General features: G+C 35.9%; 1 long non-coding RNA gene across 1 annotated transcript in view; it reads left to right on the forward strand.

Annotated features, from left to right (window-relative positions):
* The first annotated feature begins 5,952 nt into the window (after positions 1 to 5,952).
* The window catches only part of LOC126757931 (uncharacterized), a 170,740-nt gene continuing 150,681 nt past the window's right edge, over positions 5,953 to 26,011 (forward strand). Inside the window, exon 1 of the long non-coding RNA XR_007666802.1 lies at positions 5,953 to 6,554. This is a non-coding gene — a long non-coding RNA (uncharacterized LOC126757931). The remainder of the gene's footprint in view (positions 6,555 to 26,011) is intronic.

Genomic DNA, 26,011 nt, shown 5'->3' on the forward strand with positions numbered 1-26,011 from the left:
AAACTAGTTCCGAGGTTGGTAGGTGAACATGCCAGTCAAATCTGAGTACTGAAATGCTTCCGAATTTACTCTCGGTACTCTCTGCTACGCTTTACTTTGATCCACCTCGGAACCACTTTTCCTTGCTTCCTTATTTTGGAACCTTTATTTTATATTGCGATATGAATATGCTAAACTAAGAAGTACATATATGTACTATATATGTATATAAATTCATACAGGCATACACATCTCATGATATATACCCGACTTCTTCGTATATACCGATGTATCCAAAATATGTTAATGTTATCGTATCGTCCATCAATCTATTGCCGTGATGTGACCAATTAGAGTTGGTATTGATTTCGCAATATTTGTCACACTTCACGTATGTGCATTAGGGTGGTTATAAAAAAAACAAATATGCAAAGGAAACGTGCTGTTTCGACGCGGTTGGACCATAAGGAGAGGTGTATCAGATGTGTGGGATAAGCCTGGTATGCAAAGAGGTGATTAGATGTATGCGGGGACTCGTTGCATGCTGAACATATATTTGATATGGCGGGGTCGATTCTGGATAAGTAGGAGTTTAACCTGCTACAGTATCTAGAACGAACGAAGCTGCGCAACGGTCACATTATATTCTCGCGGCAACTCGAGCTCGTCGTCTGCAATGGGTGGTGGTTTGACTCCAAGTACGCCATTCACTGACAGGGAGTCGGTGAAGGTGTTAATGGCTCCACTGTGAATGGCCGCCAGTGCATGTCTGAAGTCAGTTTCGTTGGAAATCAGATGAGCACATTGTTGGGCGTAATTGAGGAAAGACCTCATGATTCTCCTAAGAGGCGGTGCCGTTACAAGCAGGTGACTGCAGGGATGCTTTCTACGGAAGCACTCCAGCAGAAACTGCTTGTGGAGGAGTTCATTATGTTCCTTAACTGGAAGCATGCGGGCCTCACTGTGCAGATGTTCGATGGGAGACATCAAGAGGCATCTCGTTGTACTCCGGAGTGACTTATTCTGGCATGTCTGTAACTTCTTCGTCTGCATTGCTTGGCATCCAGGTGACCATATTAGTGCGGCTTAGTTAAGAACCGGTCGATTTAATCACGTCCGCCGGTCTGTCTGTATACTTGTATAAGCGTACTAGAACCTCATTTTTGAGATATCGATTTGAAATTTTACACACATCCGTTTCTACCAAAGGATTTGCTAATTTGTAGGAACCGTCGATATCAGACAAATAAAGCATATAGCTGTCATACAATTGAGGCTTAGAAAATTTCTTCTAGGGATTTCCATCTATTATTTAAGGATAACCATAATGCATTAACATATCAATCTATATACACTATAACCATATGTATGTATGTATGCATTCACTGACTTCAAAAGCTGTTTACAATTATATTTGTCTTATAGTTTTTTCTTTGCTTGCCCGCTACAGTCGGTGTGGTGCTATTTCTGTCAGTGACACATGTGCAACACGAAAACGCAAAATATTTTAGTATCTAAAACAAGCAACATTAGTAGCGGCAAACTAAAATAGCGCATATATATACACACATACTGGCATAGCATGGGAATAAACAACGGTGTCAGCGTCGTCACGATTGCCAAATGAGCAAATGGCGGCGTGGAGGAGATCTTGAACGGCATTTTGGCCAATGCAACGAATATTTGCGCCGTGCACTTTTTCACATTTCAAATTGCACACACGGAGTAAGTATGTATGTTTGCCAAAGTGCTTTAATTATGTGGACGGTATGCAAATAGCAGGCGAGTGCTTCAGTAAATATGTGTGTGTGAGTTTCTAATTAGTATGTGTTGAAATATTTGCGATTGAAATTGGGGGCATCGTGAAATATAAGAAGTATTATCAGTGCATATGCAAATAATACGAGACTCATTTGGAAAATTATATAAATTATTTGTACTATATGCAAAGGGTAAATTAATTAGGAGAAAACACATAAGAACATATAAAGTCTTATAAAACTGAGTTTGTAAGATCCACGATTTCAAAGCTTTTGATATCTTGCCTCAAATAAATTTAGCTTTTAGAACAACCAATAAATAATGGTAGGGTGCTTATCGCCTCATCAATTTAAAATTATTATCGGCGTGACTGTCATCAGACTTTTGAGATCTCGAGCTTTGAAGATAAGCTTCTGACAAGTAAGAGTCTGTTCAAAAACCATTTTTACTTTTTGTCTTAGGTCATTTTCGATGAGTTTCTAGGTTAAGTCTACTTTAGTACACTAGTCGCTTAAGGCTTATAAATCGACCTACACTTACTAGTGATGACATTATATTCTTAGTAAAAATCCTGAATGGAAGAGTTAGAAGTTCTGTTCTCCTGTCTGAAGTTAATTTGATAAAACTCGTTGAATCAATTTTCCTTCTCCACCATTAGTTTAGTGCCACAGGACTGCTCTTTTTATACTCTTGCAACCTGTTGCTAGAGAGTATTAGGAAAATTACGAGTTCGTAGATGGGCGTAATGGGACCACTACCACTACCAAAAAGCACCATTAAGAGAAAACCTATAAAGTGCCATAGCTAAGCACTAAATTAAGATATTAAACTGTAATTTGGCACAGGGGATCACAGTAGCAAGGGGCATCTGTAAGTGAAACATTTTGAAAAAGTGGGCATGGCGCTGCCCTTTAATAAGTTTAATGTACATATGTATGTATCTCCTAAGCCACGAAAGCTACAACAACCAAATTTCCCCAGCACAAATAGTATGAAAACTTCTACCTACAGTGTAAAAATGGATAAAATTGGAGGATAACCGCGCTCACTCCCCTTATAACCGTACTGTTAAAAAGTACTAAAGGCACGATAAATCAATAACTAAATACGCCAGAGACATTAAATTTTACCACCGAGCTGGTATGAGAGAGCTTTATGAGAACTGGTGTGAAAATTGGACGATGGGCGTGGCACCGCCGTCATACTGGATTGGTTATTCGTTATCATTTCGCCACATTTTCTACCAATATCATGCCGCAACCACCGCATTCGCCTGATTTACCTTCGAGTAACTTCTGTCTATTCAGCAAATTCACATGACCCCTCTGAGGACAACGTTTTGACTCAATTGAGGATATAAAAGCCGAATCGAAGAAGGCTCTGTTGGCCATCACGACAGAGGATTTTTCCAATTGCTATGATGACTGCAAAATTGGCAGGAGGAGAAGGAGATGAAATGAACAAAACAGTAGTATTATTAAGTGCTCATAAAACACTTCGCTTTTATGTATTTAACATATTCAGTTATTAGAATAATTTGCTTTCATTAAAAAACTATTATGAAGAATGGTATATTTATTATCTGTCTTTAAACATGCTGTATAAGTGAGTGGTCTAATACTGCCATATCGAACTATTCGCTTCGGGTCTACAATAATACAAATATTTTTGGGTCAGTATTTCTGTCAATTTATTTGAAGTTGATTTTTTTGGTTTTCAAAAATGATCTACCTTGGTCTACCAGCAGTATATGCTTTCTGCGATTTTCGTTTCATATTTTAGTGTTCAGCAAACACTTCTTCGTATGATCGTTGCACATAGTATAAAATATTTATTTTATTCAAAAAAAGTAGGAAATAAGTTATCTGCAAAATACTCACAAAAGTAGAAAGTGAAAATTAAAGGTCATCATAAAGAGTTTTTCTTCTCTTGCTTTGTAAAAGTACTTTTAAAATCAAATGTTCATTTAATCAATATATTATTACATTTTATTTATATTATTACATTTTATATTCAATAAGCATTTTAAAATATTTTCAGAGTATACAAAAAATCGCATGCGACTTCTTTCATTTGACACCATGTCGCCAAATTTCTGCTAATTCATAAACAGAAAACTTTTCAAGGACAACAGCTACCGTGATGTAGTAGACATGAAGCGAGTGCATCACTTCTTCGCTATGCTGCGATGAGCAAACGCAAACGAAGGTGGACAAAAACAACGGACACTTTCGCCACATGCAAACTCCAACTCCCCTCCTACAGCATCACCACTGTTAGGGAACTCTACACACTCACTACACATTTGCTCAGGGACAGTCAATTGGATTTTTTCAATCGCGATCGGTCAGCGGTCAAATTGCGCGTAAGTTCGTGTTTTGGAAAAAATAGTAATAAACGCGTTAGAAATTAATGGCAAAAGCGCTTTTTAATCATTTTGTGTAATTTAAAATCTTGAGTTAGAGCTGTGCAAATTAAATAAAAACTAAAATTAAGTGAAAAATTGTAAATGTTCTAGTAAAAGCAAAAAATGTGCGAAGTTTAGCGTTCGTTCTTTCGATGTTCGCCCCACGTCATTTTTCTAATTTATCAACAACGTCGTTCGTATAACAAACAAACAAATAATATCAATCCAGGTGAGTAATATACTTAAAGGGTGTTTATATACAAATTACTTTATATTTTTTAGGGAAATTAAATCTATTTTAAGAATTGATGAAATAATGTGAATTCATGGAAATGCAGAAATAATCACTTAAAATGCAAAACAACGTATCAAAAAACAAAAAATGAAATTGAGTTCTTTTTATTTCTTATGCTCACTACAGTATATTACATAAGTAGCATTAAATTTTCAGTTTCCGTTGGCAGATATAACCAATATATAACCTACACATAACCAATATATAACCACTTTATAACCAATACATAACCATTTTATTTCCAATCTCAAATTTTGTTTCATATGAATGGTTTCAATTATATCGTTTTTCCTTCGCTTGTAAACTTATACAAATTGATGTTACGTTATTTTGCATTTTGGTTGACGATTGGCAAATTTTCAATACTTTCATTTTTAATTTCAAATTTATTTCAATTAGAATAAAATTTAAGACTTTACTTTAAATTTATTTATTTAATTAAATTTAAAACTTTACTTTTATTTTTTATTTTAAGTAAAATTTTAAATTTTTTTAATATAAATTATTTGGAAAGTGTCATAAAATAAATTGCTCACTGACTTGAAAAATTTGGGAAGTGTTGTGTCTACTTATGCTTTAAGGGGTTATATCCACTTGAAAGTAAAATAAGTACACTTTAATTAAATTAAAAACACGCTTTTAATGCTTTGCAAGCTTAAAAGTCAAAAATAAATCTATATAAGTACTACAAGTAAGGAAACGCTAAGTTCAGGATGCAACCGCATATTTATACTCTTGCAACTTAAAAGAATCAAAAATACTTTAAGGTGTAAAAGGTCAACCAGAGGATTGAAATCCAAGCAACTATGTATACATATACATATGTACATATGTATATACTATATATATTTATCAACAGAACGATAACTCATTATATGAAAAAATGCCTTCAATATTTTTCAAAAAGTCTTGCATGGGATTTTAACCCATAAATAAATCAATGTTAGTGATGAACCAATTAAAAGTGTCCACTTTTGAGATTTTGCGGAGACTTATACATTTTTTTAAATACCTTTTCCTATTTCCAAACACAATTAATGACACTTCAGGAATACCAGCTGAAGAGTGTGATTGGGAATCAATAGGAAATAAATAATTTGTAGCTCTCGATTGCTAGTTATGTACGTATTTAATATAGAACTTCGTACGAAATAACTACATTTTTAATTAAATTTTGTTATATCTCCTTGTGTAATGCAAATTCGTAAGTATGTTCCAGCGAAAACATTGTCATTTAATTGATATTTATATTATATGCTAATACACCCACTACCAACAACTTAAACTTCTCTATTCATTCTTTCTTTACCCGTCTTACTTATCCTCTCATAACTCTTTTCTCATTTCATAATTTCCATATTGATCTTTGATCTTTTCTTCAATCTCTTAAATATTACGTTAAATTAATAAACAACGCAGCAATAAAATATGTTTGCTTGCTCTTCTAGCAAATATTCCCTTTGTTTATATGTATAACAAAGTCGACTAAATTTCTATTGCAGCATTCACCTTTGGCACAAGCATGAAAAAAAAAACAAAAATCACAGCTGTTAAAAATCAAATGCAATAAAACAAATGAGAGCAGGAGAATGATTCTCAGCGCAACTGCAGGCAATGCATGCAAATGCACTGAGTGCGCGCCGTTACTTGTGTTGTGCAGTTACAAAGAAGTTTCATTAAGAAAAATGTGCGTGCGAGTTGAACAAAATTGTAAATTCATTAATAACTCAAAGAAATAATTAATTTTGGTGCAATTAAAAAGTAAAAATTTGTGCAAATACGAGTAATTAGTGTGAATGTGTGGAAGTATTTGAATACTCAAGGTGGAAAGAATTTAAAGCGAAACAGCGGTTTGTAAAAATGTGAAAAGCAACGTGTTTCGTATAAAATATTGAAAAAAATGTAAATAGAGAAGAAAGTGTAAAGTGTGTAAAATTGTTTGGAAAAATATTAAATTGTGGAACAGTATTGTAAGCAATATTGATGAGCCTTTTGTTTGCGTGCGTGTTAAGTAATGCATTGTGGTGTAAAAATAATAATAGCGCACGGAATTCATACCAGAAAAGTTTGCCGGGAAAATGCTGTTGACTATAAGGAACAACAAATGTAGAGGTGAGCCATTTAAATGTTTAGTTTTAGCTAAACTTTCGTAAATTATAAATTCAACGGAAGAAGAAAGAGGCATCAGCAGCAGAAAATAATAACCTTGTAATATGTACATATATGTTTGCTTTTAGTCTCTGTAGTGCAAAATCGGCACAAAGAACACAATATGTTGACAATTTAGAAATTTTAGAATTGTGTTGCTACTACTTATTCAACGTATAGCATAACATAGAACTTTACAACTTCTTTAAGGGGTTACATGGGTTTCCTCGAATAAAAAACAGTCGATTTTTTTCTCTTATAAAAGATTAAATATTTTATTAGATTTTTTTATTGTTACAAACATACACTGTTAGCAAAGAAATTCTGTAATTTTCAAAAAAAAATATTTTAAACTCGCCCATTGCGACGCCATTTCCAGTGACCCCTCGGAAAAAAGATACGCCCACGTTGGCAGGATAACTCCTTCCAGGAGCATCTAAAGTGAAAAAATATGTACGTGTTTTAGTAAAAACCGTAACTTAGAACTTGGACTAAGGTAAAAAACGGAAATTTGGATTTTTGGCAGACATTTTTACAAAAAAAATTAAAATGTCTGTGAAAATTTCGCCGCATTTTTTTTCAAATATATATTATAATCAAAAAATAACTTCGTCCAAGCCTTTGAGATCCAATTTAAAAAAAAAATCATGAAGATCGTTTGAGTAGTTCTTGAGAAACCGTGCCAACCGACTTCAAAAACAAAGTTTCGAGAAAAACGCATTTAAAGACGCCGCACTTAACCTAGCTAGCCTCGAGCGCACAAGTTCTCAAGGCTGTACCTCTGAAACTATTACTCGGATCTCTTTGAAAATTTAGAAGAATATTCTATAGATGTTATAGATATTAATAAGACAACAAAAAATCGACTTTTGAAATCCGCAAACCCTACATGGGTTACCCCTTAAAGATTTTATCTCAAATATTTTTAAAATTTAAATGCACACGAATTAACTTCTTCTATAAACCGCATAACAAATGATAATATTTATATTCAGCGCATGCGTGGAGCAAGTTTTGCGTGCCGGCGTGTGCGTCGTAACGTAAAAGCACTTCAAACAGTTATCCACGCACATTGCCGTTGTCGTCTTCACGCTGAGCGCTGTCGTGCTGCTGTTGGCGCGCTTGTCACTCAATTAATTAATGATGTGCTGACAATTTTTCACAGATATTTTGACTCGCTGTATAAATTGTCCAAACGATTAGTTACTTTCGCGTTTATGGCGAAGCAAACTGGTTGCGGTAGACGTTTTTCGGTACAATGAAATATTGGTGAAAATTACGGTTTTATTAATTTCGACAATCATAAATGATGATAATAGTTGCTGCTTATTAATTCGCAATGATGCGAAAATATATGTCTGCGATAATTTTTTAAAAGAAGGTGAAAAGGTGCGCTGCACGCGGATTTGTGAATAGACAAAGCAAGACTTTCGAACAAAAAGTTGTTTGCCTTTTTTCTGGTTTTGTTTCCTTTTTTGTTTTTGCTTTTTTTTTGGATTTTTCTTTCTTGTTTTGTTTTTCTTTCTTTTATTTCTTTGAAGACTCGTACCATTACTTTCATATACGACTGTTTGTTGCATGCTGCATTAAATGTTATTATATTTGTTGTTTTTATTGCTGCAAATAACATATGCAATCATTTTTACAAGTCTTTTCTTTCTGCTTTTCCGCTGTGAATTCTCATTTCGGCAGCACCTTTAGCCACACATAATACCGACATGCCGCCTATTTTGTCTGCTTTTGACTGTTGGCTATTTTTGTGTCAACATTTTGGCCCCATTTGGCCTTTGCTGACCATTCGCCTAACTATCGGCCATGTCGTACATGAAATTCGTGAAGTGTCACTATTTGGCGGTGCAAATTTTCCGGTAGTCAGACCCTTAATGGCCAACCCAGCAGCCAAAGCTGGGCCAACACGTTGAAATAAACGCGAAAAAAGGGAAACCAAAAGCGAAAAAGCACAAAAGCAATGTGGCAAATGCGAGTGAAAGTGTTGGCACTTAAAAGGAGTTGCCACTAATGGTTGCACATAAAGAAAAGGCAAACAAATTGCGCTCGGACCGGCCATTAGAGGGCACACTCATACGCAATCAGTACGACAGCACGTATGAGTGACATTAATTAAGTTCGCAGCGCGACCTAAGCAATGTATACAATAACACAGCACAGCACAGCATGGCTTGGCATGCCATGCGGCATGGCAGCGCGGCACAGCACCTTAGGCAACCGTCAATTTAGTTTACATGTTTTGCAAATGAAAACTGATGTGTTGATATCGAAAATCATTGACGCGTCGCATTGAATTTGCATAATTTCTGCGCAGGCGCAACATTAATGGGCGCGCGCACAGTGGGAGTGCGCCGGTGTACGCCAGCCAACCAAATAAAACACATTTACATATGTAAATTTGTTGTTGTCATATATGAGTTTAAGCCACTTTGTTGCGCGCCGCCTTTGCTACTCCCACTGTTTTGCTGCCGCTGCTGCTGGTTGCCGCTACACATCCACATATCCACACACACACAAACATGCTTAAAAAGTACAAGTGTTCGCTTTGTACGTCGCAGCGTGTTGTGCGATTATGCAAAATGTGTTTTGTTGAATTTTTAATTAACTACAAAAGAAATAACTTAATATAAAACAATGGCAGTAACAAAAACTGAAAATAAAAACTAAAAATAGGAAAACAAAATACAAAAATTTAACTTCGGTTGTACCGGAGCTATAATACCCTTCACAGCTGCATTGTTGTTAGCAGAAAAGAATATAAAAAGATATTTGTCTTGATTTTGAACGGCATTTTGTATGGCTATAATGATCCGATCTAACCAATTTCTTTGGAGATTATAGCGATGTCTCAGATAATAAGATTTGTCAAATTCTCTGACGATAGCTTGAAAAATAAAAGAGATTTTCATACAAGAACTTGATTCTAATCGGTCAGTGTGTATGACAACTATATTATATAGAGGTCCGATCTGAATATTTTGCTCAGAGATTATAGCGATGTCTCAGATAATAATCTGTGCCAAATTTCGTGACGATAACTTGACAAATAAAAGAGTCTTCCATACAAGAACTTGAGTTTGATCGGTCACTTTGTATGACAACTATGTGGAATAGAGGTCTGATCTAAATAATTTCCTCGGAGATTAAAGCATTGACTCAAGTAATAATTTGATCTGAATTTCATGGCGATATCTTCAAAGGTAAAAAAGTTTCTCATAGAAGAACTTGAGTTTGATCAATCAGTCTGTATGACAGCTATATAATATATAGGTTCGATCTGAACAATTTTCACGAAGATTATAGCTATATCTCAGTTAATAATCTGTGCCAAATATCGTGTTGATAACTTATCGAATTTCTAATTTTTCCATACAAAAACTTGGTTCCGACCGTTCCGTTTATATGGCAGCTATATGATAAAGAGGTCCGATCTGAACAGTTTCTTCGGATATTATAGCGATGTCTCAGATAATAATCTATGCTAAATTTCGTAACGATAACTTGTAGAATTTCCATTTTTTCCGTACAATGACTTAAGTCTGATCGCCCAGTTTGTGTGGTAGTGACATATAGTATGTATGTATAGTATGTTATAGTATGCTATAGTGGTCCTTCGCGGCAAACTCGTTATAGCTTGTTCAGGGTATAACCATAACAAAACGGAAACAAAAACCGAAAGTGTGCAAAAACTGCGCAAATTCAAAAAGAGTACGTGGGAATTTTTGCATGGCAACTTGTAGCCGTGGTTTGGTCAAATCTGTTGCATTGTAATCCCAAAATGCCAAACTACAAAAAGTTGTATGTGTGTGTGTTTGACTTTTGTTTTTCCATTAACTCTGAATTTGTAAGCAAGTTTTTACCGTTAGCTGGCATTTATGATGCCCCTGATATGGCTAATGTGTAGCGTTTCGCAACTAAAATTTGCGTTTTTTGTTGCTTTTTTCGCAGTGTTGCAACACATCTGATATGCGAAGTACATAAATGTCGTACATGCAACAACATGCAGCATGGGTGCAACATGCCGCTTAGTTTGCATAAAATGTTAATTAAATCATTTAATTATGTCGAGAACATAAATCACAGCGAGTCAGTAATTATTCACCGGCGATAAAGTATTGGAGATCTCAGATAATTGACATTCATAACAAATTAATTTGTATCTCTGCGATTGGTTTGTAATCTTGCTGTTGGCGCTACCAGTGTTATGTATGTGTGTGTGTATTTGGCTAATAGGGTTTGCATGTCTACCCTATAAACCCATGTCTCGTTGGCAGTTATAATGCTCCCCGTGGATGTGGGATGGGAATTCTCACGATAAAGCATGTCCTTGTTTACAGTACTCTTTTTGAAAAAAATTCAGCTTTATCGTGACGAGTTGAGCAAAAACGTGTATCATAGTAGAGTAAAGGGAAAGAAATAAAGCGTACGGAAAACACAAAAAAGCAGCTTATACTACGATAGATGCACTAGTAGATCAGTCCACAGACCTGTTCTATAAGCAAAGTCAGCTCTCAGACTGAGGGAATCCTCCTATTAGTCGTCTGTCGTGTTAAGGGCCTTCTAAGTTGCGTGCTCCCATTCTATTTTGTACAAGGGAATTTGGAAATCTTTCAGAATTAAATATAAATTTGGTACCCAATATAGCTTTGCATTCCAGAGAACAGTGGGATAAGAGTGAGATAGACAGATACACAGGTATAAGGACGGATACATGGATGGGTCCAAACTAGATAATCGAGTGAGAGGTGGTGTCCTTTTCGAAAAATTAGATACCAGAATCGCCTTTCGTTAATTAGATCACTGCAATGTCTTCTAAGCTGAGATCACAGCAACTTAACAAAGCCTCCTTGTTCAAGAAATATATTTATATATATGCAGTTAGCCAACGGCTTAGAAATCACGTATGTAGGTCTCTTAGGCGATTTTTACGATGAGTAAAATTATTCAACAAAGAAGTTCCATTTTAATTTTATGTGCAGAATCAATTTTCTGGTGCCGAAACGTTCAGAACGTTAGAAAAGGCCTTCGGTGATAATTCTTTGTCGCGAGCAAGTGTTTTTGATTGGTAGAAATTAATCAAAGGGGGTCTACAACGCGTTGACCATGAACCACCAGGACGGCCATCAACATCAACTGATGATCAACACGTCAATAAAATAGAGGAATTGGTGCTTGGTGATCGACTATTAACAATCAGAATTGTAAGACAATTCGGGCCTAAGAAAAGTGAAAGCATGATTGGATCCAAAATCACTAAATTTTTTTCGAAATACATCGTCGCGTTAACGACTGTGAAATAATGCTTTCCGATTACCAGGATGTCATAAAACGTATTTTTACTAGCTATGAGTATTGGATCTATGCTTACGACAAGGAAACAGACGATCAATTGTCCGAATATCGTGAGAAAGGTTAGCCGCAGTCGAAAAAACACGTCAAAGCAGGTCAAAAATCAAGGTTATGTTGACGATTTTCTTCGATTATCGAGATGTAGTGCACTCCAAATTCCTTCCGACCGTCCAAATTGTCAACAAGGAATACTATTTGAGTGCAATGCGTCGTTTGCGTAAAGCTATTCGTAAAAAGAGGACGGAATTTAGGGCCGACAACTCTTGGTTTTTGCATTGTTTAATGAATATTTTTTATTGAATATTTAACGTTTCTTAATAAAAAGTGTAGAAAAAAAAACATTATTTTTATAATAAATTGAATATTTTATTTACGATAAATATGATGATTGATTTTGGTGAAATATATACCCCTTCTGTTCGATAAGTTCCTGCCATTTCCAAGGTAATTTCCTAATCTTGTTTCAAAAAAAACTCGCCTCCATTGCGAAAAAAAACTTGGAAAGTCGATTTTCACAAGACTCTCTTGAGATGAATTTTTCATCACAAAAACCTTTCGCTATAAATAGGAACATCACTTGGTGTTAGGTCCGGCCTATACGATGGATGCCAAAGAACCCTTGAAGCAATCTCTTCGATTTTCTAGCGTGTCCCTATGTTTCCAAGGGCGACGAGCACTTTAACTTTTAATCAATTTGAAGTCTAATACATTCATCATCCTACTCAGCATAGAAAGTTAAACAAGCGCTTTCACTACTGCAAATTAAAAAGTAAAGCTTTAGACTATACCCCCCAACTTCTAAATGAATAAATGAAAGATTAATATGAATTTGACCTGACCCAAAGCAAAAATCATACAGTTTTAGATACCAACACACATTCGAAGAATTTCTATATATGTATGTATGTATTTTAATTTGCAAGCGACAGAGCTAATTGATCAATGCTAAAAGTTGCTCTTGATTTTGCTATTTTCGTTAGCAAATCCATATGAGCGCAGACGAAAAATTTGTTTCGTCCAAAAACAAAAAATTGAAAAGAGATAAAAATCTCAGCGGGCAACTAGCAAATTGTAGCCAACTCGCACGTTGTTGTTGCACAAATGCACAAATTCAAATGTGGCAACATGCTTTAACCATGAACGGAACGGACAATGGACTACATTGGCATCGAATTCGCTCAACCAAAGCCAATAACAGGCGAGTACACACAACAACAGTGCCACGGCAATATTTTGCTAGTCACTCGGTGACTCACTGTGACTTTACTACTCGTATATGGTGCATATGTGCCGCTCGCCCCTGAAAAGTTAGCGGATATGTTGGTCCGCAGAGCTGGTGTGAGATTTGTTGCGCTTTAGCTGCGCTGCTCGAAATTTGTGGAAATTAATGGTGTCAGCAATTCAACGCGCTCATACATAACCACACTTTTACATATGTATGGACTTGCATACGAGGAATTGCTGTTTTGGTTTTCCGCTTGGGCCCTGACGGCTATTGCCATAGCTACGGCGTAACGGTGTTTGTCAAAATGTTGTTGACAGTTGGCGATTCTCTTCATGCTGCTGACATTGTGCGGTTTCACATTCAGCTGAAGGCGGAGTAGCGGTCTTATACGGTGATAAAAAATGTGCATATGTATGTGTGTATTCAATGATAGTGAGATATGTCGTTTTAGCACATTTTGTTGGCAGATTTCAATGCAAAAATTGTGAAAAGGAAGATTGTACGACGACAAGCGCGACGCTTGTCAAATTTGACTATTGTCAAAATTTATTGCCAACAAGTTTGACAATGTCACTTGTGTACATGATATTGATGGTGAATAGATAAAATTTGATATATAGCAGAGATTCATGAAATGCAATACTAATGGACATACATAAACATATAACTATATATTTATATATTTACTTTCACATATGCAATAGAAAGAGAGAGAGAGAGAGCGTTCGAAAGGAAACCTTCAAACCAATAATTCCGGTAATTTGTCCGAATTCGTTTCATAAATGATTTATGTACATACATTGTATATGTGTGTGTATGTATGAAATCGTGTGAGTTTTTAATTGTCTACAAGACAACCAGCAAAAAATTGTTGTACACTATAATAAAATTGTCATTAATCATGCATGACTACAACCGTAGTTTCAGTAAAAATTTCCTATATAAAAAATGAAAATCCTGCTGCAATTTTCTAGCGCGAGAAAATCGTTGAAATATAAAAATAATTTTTTTTTGTGGTTTTCGGTTTCCAAATGTACTATACATATGTTTTTGATAAAAATTCCGTCGCAAAAATTTATTGAAATATGGCAGAAAGGAACTGCATAAAATTCGAGCACCATGTGAGTGATGAATGAAAACTATAAACATTCCAGTAGAATTCAAGGGTCTTAATTACATACCATATACAGGGTGGGCCATCTAACGTTTTAAATTTGAATTATCTATATTTCGACATTGGAAACGTCAAATACCATTCGAAAAGTGACAGATATTCAGTAAAAAGTCTAAAATTTACGAAATGGGTCGCTATTCACTAGAAGAAAACTGGGAAATATTGAAAATTTGAAAGTTTGACCGAGGATGGTCAATTTTACGGAAAAATCATCTTTTCGGACGAGGCTCATTTCCACCTCGATGGTTACGTTAACAAGCAGAATTGTCACATTTGGGGCGCTACGTGCCATACAGCAAACGCTACACTCAATCTTTTACGCCCTATCTTCGAATATCGCATAATCAGCAAAAGAGGTGATGTGAATTGGCCTCCCAGAAGCTACGAGTTAACTCCGTTGGACTATTTTCTGTGAGGAGCTGTTAAAGATAAATGTTACGCCAACCATCCAGAAACAATTCGAGATCTAAAGTACGGGATTCAAGCTGCTGTAGCTGCCATAAGGCCTGAAACCATCGAGAAAGTACTCCAAAATTGGGTGGATCGGATAAGCTGCTGTAAACTCAGCCGTGGTGGTCATTTGTCCAACATTGTTTTCCACAAATAAATTTCATAAAACAACCTTTTAAATAAATGTTAGACCTTTGAAAAATATCAAGCCGTTTTTTCTTTATTGACTTTTTAAATTTAAAATTTTAGATGGCCCACCCGTTATTTGTAAATCAATTTGAGCTTTTACTATATAACGGGCAACCACAGCCCCCTCTTGCGATAATTTATTGATATTTTTTGTGATAATTTTCGTAATTCCAAACAAATTTACTTCAAGTCTGTTCTAAAACATATCTAAAAGTAACAATATAACAATTTTAGTATATTTTCTCTTTGGCAATTCGACATATTACCAATCCATATTCAAGCTATGCTATCCAGAACTTATTTTGGCTGAATATTTTAATATTTTTATAGTGAAAGCCCAAAACTAGTTAATACTTGGTGTATCATGGTTTAGACAATGATGAAAAAGGTGTTAAGTGGGTTGGTTGGTTGGTGGTTTTATGATCAAAGGGCAAAGAGTCTCCAGCATGCTCGACACATTTTTAATATGCCGGTCTTGCAGTATGAGGTTGACAGAGACTCACTTTAGTTTCGCGAATCAACTCAATATTCTGGTAGTGATTATTCTGCAAAGACGCTATTTACTGAGAAGGAGTCAACCAAAGTGTTTATAAATCATCTGTCAATTACGTTCAATACTTCTCTGAAGTCTAGTGCTGTGTGCAGTTGACGTAGGAATGTTTTCTTGATGCTCCTGTGAGTTGGTTCAGCTCCAAGTAGGTGACTGCAAGGATGATTTCTACGAAAAGAATCCCCGTTGTTTTGGACTTAGCAGGGATGAGCTAATTGCAGTGAAGAAGCGAGAAACGTCGTGAAAAAAGTCTCGAAAATATTTTAAGTAGTACTTACATAAGTAGGTAGTTAGGTAAGAGAGCTGGCTAAATTACCGCTGGTTGCGCCATTTTATACACTATCGTAAGACCTTATCTTGATAAAACATTCCATTGGCGTATTCAAACCATTTGGTGCTCTCAATGAAACTACTTTTTTCCGTTATGCTTTTTTTTAGATAGATATTCAAGGTTTGGTATATCATGCATAGCAAATTTTCGATGTCTGATTTTTGACAAAGCTGAGCAATCACAGAGGAAGTGAAGAACCGTTTCCTTGCTTCCTTCGAGTTTGCCGGCACGAGCTTTAGTGGGGCATTCTCATTTGTAACGCATGTTCTCCAATTAGGTAGTGCCCCGTTATGGTAGCTGTAAGCATATATGTATGTATATACTTTTCCTGGTCGTAAATAATAAGTCTTATTGAGCTCCCTCTTGATCGCTCCTGGCAGACATGGTATTGTCTCTGCTTCGGATTCGTCTAGAGGGGCTCTTGACTTAGACAAATAGTCGGCCTTTTTATTGCCAAAAATGCTATGATCGGGATAAGTCGAGTTGACCTGCCAGTGCGCTTAAAGTCTTTGCTTGTTTACTACGCTGGAGTTGATCTTTGGCGATGATAAGGCTATTAATGCCGCCTCGCTGTCTGGATAAATAGTTGCCTTCTATATCCTGTTACAGTTGTACAATAAAACTTCACAGGCCCTCTCAAGGGGTATAGAGGGTATTTCTCACCTAGAAATCCTCCTTGGAGGATATTGTCTAATTTGTTTAGATTAGTTTGATGCTGGTTCAGAATTTCGCAATGTCCATAACTCTTCCTATTCCAAGCACCAATTTTCTTTATTCGTACAGCAGAAAGTGTTACCATTTTACGTATGAATATATCTATGAGCAGTTGGTGCAGGAGCATGTTTAGCGCATCATTCGCACATGACTTAAATGATCCGGGTAACCTATGCACACACTGCTCTCTGAATTCCATTTAAATTCCTGATATTGCTTAATGCTGGCCAACAAACCAGTACTCCATTTTCTGTTAAGTATCCTTTTGGACGTGTAATACGCTATATAAGCTTTCCTAATACGTTTCTTAATATTCATTTTTTTCCAATTTAGTTTGGTATCTACCTCGATACCCATATACTTTAATGTGGGTAATATAGGAGTTGTAGTAGAAATTGAAGTTAGATAGTTTGGTTTTATTCGTGAATAGCATCAGTTCCCTCTTAGTAGCGTTAACACCTAGTCTATTTTTCTTGGCCCATTGGTGTAACCTCCGCAAGAAAGCCTCGATATCATCAACACTATGTGTATGAGCCGTTGAGTTGGAGCAGTTTACCGTTCAGTGCCCTGACCCGAGAGAAGCGAGGAAAGGACACCTCCTTGAAATCCCTCTGCTTTCTCCATGTTACTGAACCGTGTGCTGCTGTACTAATTCTGTTCATAAGCATCAATTGAATTCATCCATATATTTATGTAGTAAGTAGTGATAACAAAATTTGTTCAAATCAGTCATTGTTTACTCTCTTTGTTTTTGAGTAGTAAAGATAGAGATTCTCGAAGCCCGTTAAAAATATATCCATAGTTTCTTTTTTTTTATATTCTGTTCATAGAATCAAGTCAGAAGGAATAGTCAGAGACTCTTTAAAGTATATTTATAGAAGTTCAGCTTGTACATACATATATACGAGATTCTGAAAATTTACACACATCTTTTTCTTCTCAATAAGCTGCTTATTTGTCGGAACCGCCGATATGGAACTGCTGTAGGATATAGGTGCCATACAAACTTATCGATCAAAAATCAGTCCTTGTAGGGAAAACTATTTATTTTACTTGACGAGATCCGAGGAAACGGTACATTCTCCATAGAAATTGTTTAGATCGAAATACTATAGCAAATAGCTGCCCTACCAGCTGACCGTCTAAAATCAAGATTAAGACCTTTTTATACCATTTTATGCTATAAAATATGCACCTGTGAAGGTGCGGTCGAAGTTAACATATTCTCCTGCTTCTTGTTAATACTAAATTCATCCTGCTTGATGCACCACTTCCCCACTTGTTATGTTTGTTCTCTAACTTCTTGCCCAATAATTACTTGCAAATTTGGCCTCTTAACCAAATCCTTATCCACTTGAATTTAATATAAAATTAAAAAGTCTTTTTAAACCTCTTGTAATCCATCATTCCATTCGAGTTGGTTATGGTAGTTCATGCCTGTTGTCTGGTCAACACTCTAAAAGTTCTGACCAATAGTTGACAGCAATAGAAATTTTGTAAATTTTCTAAATTTTATTATTTATACAGACGTTAGCTTTTTAGATAACATTTTAGTTTTCTACAATGTTTTCAAACACTTATTTTGGAATAGTGAAAAAATTAACGGATTACTTCTTTCTTGTAATTAAATAAATTATCAGCTTCACATGTTAAATAACTCGAAAAATAAGTTCACTCGCTAGTATGTATTATGTTGCAGTACTTGAACCTGCTAAGCTATTTGTTTTAAATTTATGCGCTGACATTGATTAATGATAATTTAAGTGGACCACTTCTGCGCGCTATGATCGCCAGTCAGTGCAAACTCAAATGCCATTCTGAGCAAACAAGGAAGGAATGTGTGTGGAAAAGTGTGGGTGATTGTGCAATAAATGGCTTCAAATTAAGACCACAAAACAGAAATATTAATGCGATGGAAAAGCAAGTGCTTAAACGCATTAACTCACAGAATCGCCCTTAAGCGCTTTAAACGCAGCCAATAATTGGAGAAAAGTCTGCTTGAGTTGATGAATGCCTTTGCCACGGCATTAGGTTCATTGATGTTTTGAATGTTAACTATGTATGTTGGGTTGTGGTACGCAATCTTCCATTCTATAAGAACTGACTGCAATGGAAAGCCCTTTCCAGCTGTCAATGATGTCAGCGTTGCACTATGAAAGGGTCATAGCTCGCGCCAAAGTATCTCGGCACAAGTGTGTGCAAAATAGGTTTACAAATCAAGTTTATTAAAGTTTAAATGACTTCAATTAATGCACACGCGGCATACACTTAAATAATATAACTGCTGCGCATGCGTTAAATTACTTTACAATAGCAAATACATACTATAAAAGGTCGAATTAAATTTGCGCAAATAACCGATTAAAAACTCAGAAGGGATGGAACGGCCACAAAGTCGTGTTTACGCTGCTGCAGCGCAAATATTTTTATTCAAGCATAAAAGCCCTTACTACGACTAAGGCATAATAAATGTATTAAATTTTATATGAAGTTCACAAACGAGCGTGGTGAGCGCACGACCGCGTACAATTGGTATTCGCCATTTGATTGCTCCGCCAGTGAGTGTCACGCTTTAGCTGCACTTACTACATAATGCCCTTAGTCATTCGTCATAAAGCAGAAAAATGCTTTAAATTGCGGTAAACACATAGTAGACGTATTCGATTCGCCATTTCTTTGCTCGCTAGATTTGAGCGGTGCTCTCTTGTTAAAGGAAAATTACATTTGGAAGCGCAAACAAAGCTATCGTGTGGATTTCGACGCAAAAGAAGTTTGAAGTCTTATGGCAAATGCGGGAGAGCCGCTTACAAGTAGAAGGAAACTGCTCAAGGACACAAGACAATCAGTACTATTATATGGTAAAGAAATCTGGTGGGACTCAACACAGTCCGTACTATTATAAGGTAGAGAAATCTGGAGCTGAATACATTAAACCTGAAAGGCAGAAACGCAGACGGAAAGTACTTGTTAAGGTGCAGAGGACAGCAACCCGCAGTGCTGGTGATAAGCGGCGTCATCCCGAACTGGGGTTCTTCTAGATCTACTCGCAAAAGAGCGAAGACAACTCTGGCTATGGATGAAGGATGGGATATAAATACACACGTCCTTAAGACAACAAGTGAGGAAACAAACACTTAATGTCTGGCAAGATACAAGGAAAGAGCACAAAGGAAGAAGGACCGCTAAGATAATCGAAGATATATGAGATCTGGCACATTGGGAAACACGGCGAGGTGAACCACTTAACATTGATACTCTCATGTAACTGATTTTCAGAAAATATCTGTAAAACATGGGAGAAACAGAAAGTCCTACCTATGTCGTTGTATCTAACTAGACGACGCAAACTATACCGTTTTTAAGTGTCGACGATGGAAAGAAGCATGGAGAAATATTACAAAACAAGTTTGAATAACTTAAATGGAGTAGAAACAAGTAAGAAAGGGCTAAGTTCGGGTGTAACCAAGCAGTTTATACTCTGGAAACTTGCAAGAATCAAAGTCCGAGAAATTCCTTCAGGAAAATATATGTACGTTAGTATTGATCCGATTTTAAAATTGGCATCAAATTGCCTCCTACGTGTAATATGTACTACGTACGTAAAACGAGGAACATGGACTCAGACTCTGGGAGTGGTGCAAGCCGAAAATGCAGCGTTCGTTAGAGCAGAGGTACGCAATTAAATTCTGTGTGAAATTCGGTAAATCTGCGACAGAGACGTTTGATATGATCAAGCAGACTTATCCAGATGTTGCTTTAGCAAGAAGTGGTGTGTTTCGGTGGCGCCAGGCTTTTTTGGGGGGCCGGGAAGAGGTCGCTGATGAAGACGGTGCTGGGAGACCTGCGACCTCAACAAACACCGACAATGTGACTCGTATTTTGAAAGTTTTTAAAGAATTGTAACGATTGCACAGTGGTCGGTCTTGTATGGAATCAGCGGCCAAAAATACTTCCACTGCCTAAATAAAAATGAAACTTTTGTCAATCTTTTTAAAGTCTCCCTCTCCCGTTTCCCACTTCGACACCCCGCGGAGGTAACAAATTTTAATTAATTATATTAAATTAAAAAAGTTAATAAACGAAAAAAGGAATTTTTTGAATCTTAGTCAACTAAATCAAAAATTGATTTTAATAAAATTTATTTTCTTTTGCATGATAGTTTCTGTGACTGGTGATAAAAGGATCTAAGCTCAAAAGCATTCGGTTTAGCAAGTTCTGATTTCTGTTTGATCCGTTAGTTCTTTCGTATATGATGGAGTCGATACATCTTAACGTCCTTATTGCTTGACTCAGCTCTCAGCTCTTATGAGAGCTCTCCAATTGAAACTGGTGCATATTGAATAACATAGGGAGCGTGAATTAAAATTTTACGGACTGACGAGGGAAGATAATACCAGGAATATTTTGCAGTTAATTCCTTTGCAGGATCTAGCGCAATTCTAGTGCTTTTAGGGGTTTCATATTGAATTCGAACAGGACGGCAATAGCGGATGGACAAAGGTCTGCAGTTTTTAAAATTTGTTTGTGCTCTTCATCATTTTGCGATTTTAGTATTAGTTGTAGGGGGACATACATACATATGTCGTGACAAATAAATTATTGTCTTACAAATCTCTGGTTATATTTGCTCTGAGAATTGCCAACAAAGCCACATGTTCCTATTGATAATAGGTAATTAGAGGACTCATTCCGTTCATTAATTACATTTGTGACGCAATGTGGGTCAATAATTTTTTAATATCAACTTCAACATCAGATTCTGAGACCTTTATTTGCTCAGGATAACTGTTTTTCCTTTAAAATACCATCACAGCAGGGTAAAAAGTTAATATCAAGTTTTTTGCTAACGAAGCTTCTAGATACTGAAGCTTTATTAAATTTGCTTCGGTGATAAGTGATATTACTTCACAAATTTTCTAAACACCAAAATTCAAAAGTAAAATATTATATGTACATATGTATAGGCGTGAAAGTTTACCCCCATATGATGTGCCTAAATAAAAGTACGTATAAAACAAACATTTGATAGAAGAGAGAAAATGATAAAATGAAAACCAAAGCTAAAATATGTACATATATGTATGATGAAAAAAAACATAAAAAACAATAAAATATGCCTGAAAATACATGCACATAAATACAAAAAATTATATCGCATGTCTGGTAGAATAACATGAATAACAAAGAAAGTTGCAAAAAGTTGCAGCTGAAACCAAAAGCATAGACTTAGAAAACATTAACTGATATAAACAAACTTGATTCATTTGAGGGCGACACAGGGATCACAACTATTTATATATACCTTAAATCGATGTATGAAGAAAAACATACCATTCAAAAGGGCACTTATAAAACAATTGTTTTAAAATAGTAAAACAACGTATTATTACATAAAAACACTTTTTTATATAACATATACATTTGTTATCAATACTCATTTCGATTTATGGGGATTAAACACGATTTTATATTGCAATTTAATTTATTATAAGAGATAATTTTTAAGCTATTTTCACTGCACATTCCGCGTGTTTCTATTGTCACAATTCTCTCTCTTTTCGTAGCCCCTACGAATGGGATAGAGCAAAAATGTATTTACCGTTAGTTTTATTGGTGTTTTAAGAAATAGCTTTGACACAAAAAGTGGTAAATTTCAAACTTTTATTTATTTATTTTTGGCCTATGAAATCGACCAGTGTGGATTGGTTCAATCATTTTTTTTAAATCGACTCAGTCCTATTACTTTCCGGACAAACCCTGAATCTGAAACGAGGTGGCCATAGTATGGCGAAGCAATGATTGTCGGTGGAATGAGGTGATTTTTTTTCTAGACTCTACTGTGGTGAATATCTTTAATAAATCCATCTATAATTGGTAAAGGGCCAGTCTTTTTATGACTCGGCTAATGCAATTAAAGTCATGAATTTCTAACCTCAAATTATTAACTTTTCTGACTGTTGCGATATTTCACCGTAGGGTGTTTAAATTTAAATCATTGGGTGAGGTTAGTTCTACTTTAGCCATTCCATACTTTAGCCATATTTTAGTTCGTGTTTACTCATTATTGTTTTTTCTCCATTGTGCTTGTTGCCATTGTTTATCTATGTATTTATTTATTTATTTATTTAACTTACAAAGGCTCATCCAATGTAATCACAAAGGGCCCTCACGGTCCACACTGAATGCCGAAGCGGCCTTAATTAATTTTGGTGCGCTTTTGAACTGCGCCCTTTTTCCACATAATTTAATCACAAATGCTTTTTGTTTGTTTCTTTAATTCATTCGTAGATATTCGGCTATTTATTTTTACTCACTCTCCGCGTATTCGTTCTTGAAATAATTCTAATTCAATTTGAGCTAATGATTTAGTGCTTTTGGGTATTCCGTTTGGAGTCATGTAAACATTCGTGTTCGTGCATACTCGTATACATTCGTGCAACATACATATTGTCTATGGTCTAGGTCGATTGATTCACATGCTGTTTCGGCCCCAGTGGAGTTTCAACTCAAATGAAGAAGCTCTATTTAGATTCTCTCAATTTGTTTGTGTTCTTTTTGCTTGGATAAAATCAAATTTAATGATTTCATATATTTAATTGTTGTTGTATTTCTGTCATTTTGTACACCCACAATTTTCTGAGTTCATGTTTATTATATTTTTTTGATATACATACATACAATCTACATACATACAAGCAGACTTGTAATAAAATTTATTAATAGTTTTGAAATATTTGGCACTAAATTTATAACACCCAGAAAGAAACGTCTGAGACCTGTATATACGAGAATTATTCTCTCATCAACTATAGCATATACTATATTTTATTTGATGACATTTAGCACAGATTACTTCATATATAGTCAAGGCTACAGTAACTGAAGAAAATTTCGAAATGGGACTATAGCATACATATGTATACTTAGCTGGCATACTACTATAAGCGAAGAATAGTAAGACTTTGTTCATAATTTTAAAATTCTTAATTTATTCTTCAAAATCTATGTCGTCCCCTTCAAAGTAATCTCCCTTGGCTCCAATACACTTGTGCCAATGTTTTTTCAATCCTCGAAACAGATTACCGGTAGAGACTTTAAAGCGCGTAGCGGTTTACGTTCAACGTCTTCAATTGACTCAAAACGGGTTCCACAGAGCGATCGTTTGAATTTTCCGTTTAGACAGAAGTCACACTGGGCTAAATCAGGCGAATACAGTGGTTGCGGCACGGTATTGGTTGAAATATTGGGGAAGAATCAATGCAGTATGCGACGATGCATTACCATGGTGCAAAATCCAAGGGTTGTCGGTCCATAATTCTGGTCTCTTTTTACAAATACCTTCACGCAAACGACGCATAAGTCTCAAATAGTATTCCTTGTTGACAGTTTGGTCGGCCGGGAGCAATTCGGAGTGCACCACACCTCGATAATCGAAGAAAATTGTCAACATTACCTTGATTCTTGACCTGCTTTGACTTGGTTTTTTCGACTTTGGCTGACCACGATAATCGACCGATTGATCGTTTGTTTTGAATGATTTTGAAACCAATCGTGCTTTCACCTTTTCTTGCCAAAATGATCTTTCAAAACGTTTTTCACTGATCCTTCTGCTATTCGAACGATGTCAGTAAGATCTCTGACCGTTAATCGTCGATTCACAAGCTTCAATTCCTTTATTTTACTGACATGTTGATCATCAGTTGATGTTGATGGCCATCCTGGACTTCATCCATTGTCAACGCATTCTCGACCCTCTTTGAATAATTTGTACCAATCAAAAACAGTTGCTGTCAACAAACAATTATTACCGAAGGCCATTTCCAACACTCTGAATGATTCGGCATCAGAAGTTTGATTCAGCACACATAATTTAATGGAACTTCTTTGTTGAATAATTTCACTCATCGTAAAAATCGCTAATTAGAGGATACCGGGTGTATGAGCTGTGAGCTATATATGAGCCTGTACATTAGTAATAATATAATACTAATTTAAAACCCCGGAAGTACATCTATCATCAACGGGAGGAACCCCGGTGACAGAATTAAGTACTTAAAACTCATTCTAGACAAAAAGTTATCGTGTTACCGCAATATTGAGGAAAGAGGAATACACGTATACTTGTATTCATAGGTTGTCCTATACTGCTGCAGAGTAGCTATTGCTAAAAGATGGAGTCTCGTAAAAAGCAGTTCTTAGACTCTATGAAACCATGGTCAAGCCTATTCCATATTATATAAAATATTCTATATTATATAAAATTTTTGTATGGCGGAACACGCTAGAAAATACAACGCTCGCGAAAATATTGAATATTGCATATAGTACTGAAGATCATAGGAGTTAGCGGTTTGGCCACGAAAGATGCTTTCAAACTCAGAACACCTAGGTACTTGATGATTGCAAAGCACTCTGGAATCCTTACAGATTTTGATTACATTCCAAAATACTTATTAGACTGTTTTCGGCGCCTGACCACAGCAATATACTAGGCAAAGGCCTTGCTTAGTCAAGTACTTTAGGCTCACTAGTTGCAGAATGGGACGGGTAGGAGGAGCTCCGTTGGCTTCTTCAGTTTCATTACTGAATGGTTGGGTCTCGGACTAGCTCAGCGGGCGTTGATCCACAACTAGCAAATTTGCAGGTTCTTCTGGCGCAGGTTAAATCGTAAGAGTTCTAGTGAGATCTTCGTCATCTACAATATTCACCGTTTATTGGTTGAAAACTTCTAACTGAACACTGTTCGATTGGGATTCAAGCAGTAAGATTACACATTTTCCCGGATATCAGTTGCATCGGCTGCTTGGAAAAGATTAGAAAGATAATCTGAACACTTCCTATTTTTTTTAACGTGGTGAGATCACCGAAATAACAGGCCTTTGACCGGTTAAAATTCGAGTCAATTCCGCATCACTTGCTCTTAGAATATCCCGTCTTTGTCAGTAAAAGGCTAAAACAGTTCAGGCCTCATAATTTTAGCCATTCAGCTGAAATATCGGAAATAGAAATAAAGAGCTTTAGCAGATTTATGATCGGTTCAAGGCGCTTTTTCGATAGTTGATATCGAACTGAGTTTTTATCTGGCTTTCCAAAGTGCATAGAATGTGATCCCCCGCCAAATTGAGGTAGCAGCCATCTAACCGAACATAATCAACATTAAGCCTATTCGATTCTGAGATCAAGGTTAGTTTTCAACATTTTTTAATCTAAACTTTTAAATACGAATCAGCACTGTGCCAAAAGGAGGAATATACGTTCTTTACTATTCTCTTAAAGCAAAGACTATACTAGATCTTTAATATTGATAGAATATAAATTTATTATACTTAGCATAGGTCGAGTTGGGTTATATGCATATAAATCGTCAGTCCTTGATTTGCATACATATAACCCACCTTGACCTATGTTAACTTTAATTAAATCTATTAAA

The sequence above is a fragment of the Bactrocera neohumeralis genome, chromosome 5, assembly GCF_024586455.1.
Source record: "Bactrocera neohumeralis isolate Rockhampton chromosome 5, APGP_CSIRO_Bneo_wtdbg2-racon-allhic-juicebox.fasta_v2, whole genome shotgun sequence".
In the NCBI taxonomy this organism is placed as follows: domain Eukaryota; kingdom Metazoa; phylum Arthropoda; class Insecta; order Diptera; family Tephritidae; genus Bactrocera; species Bactrocera neohumeralis.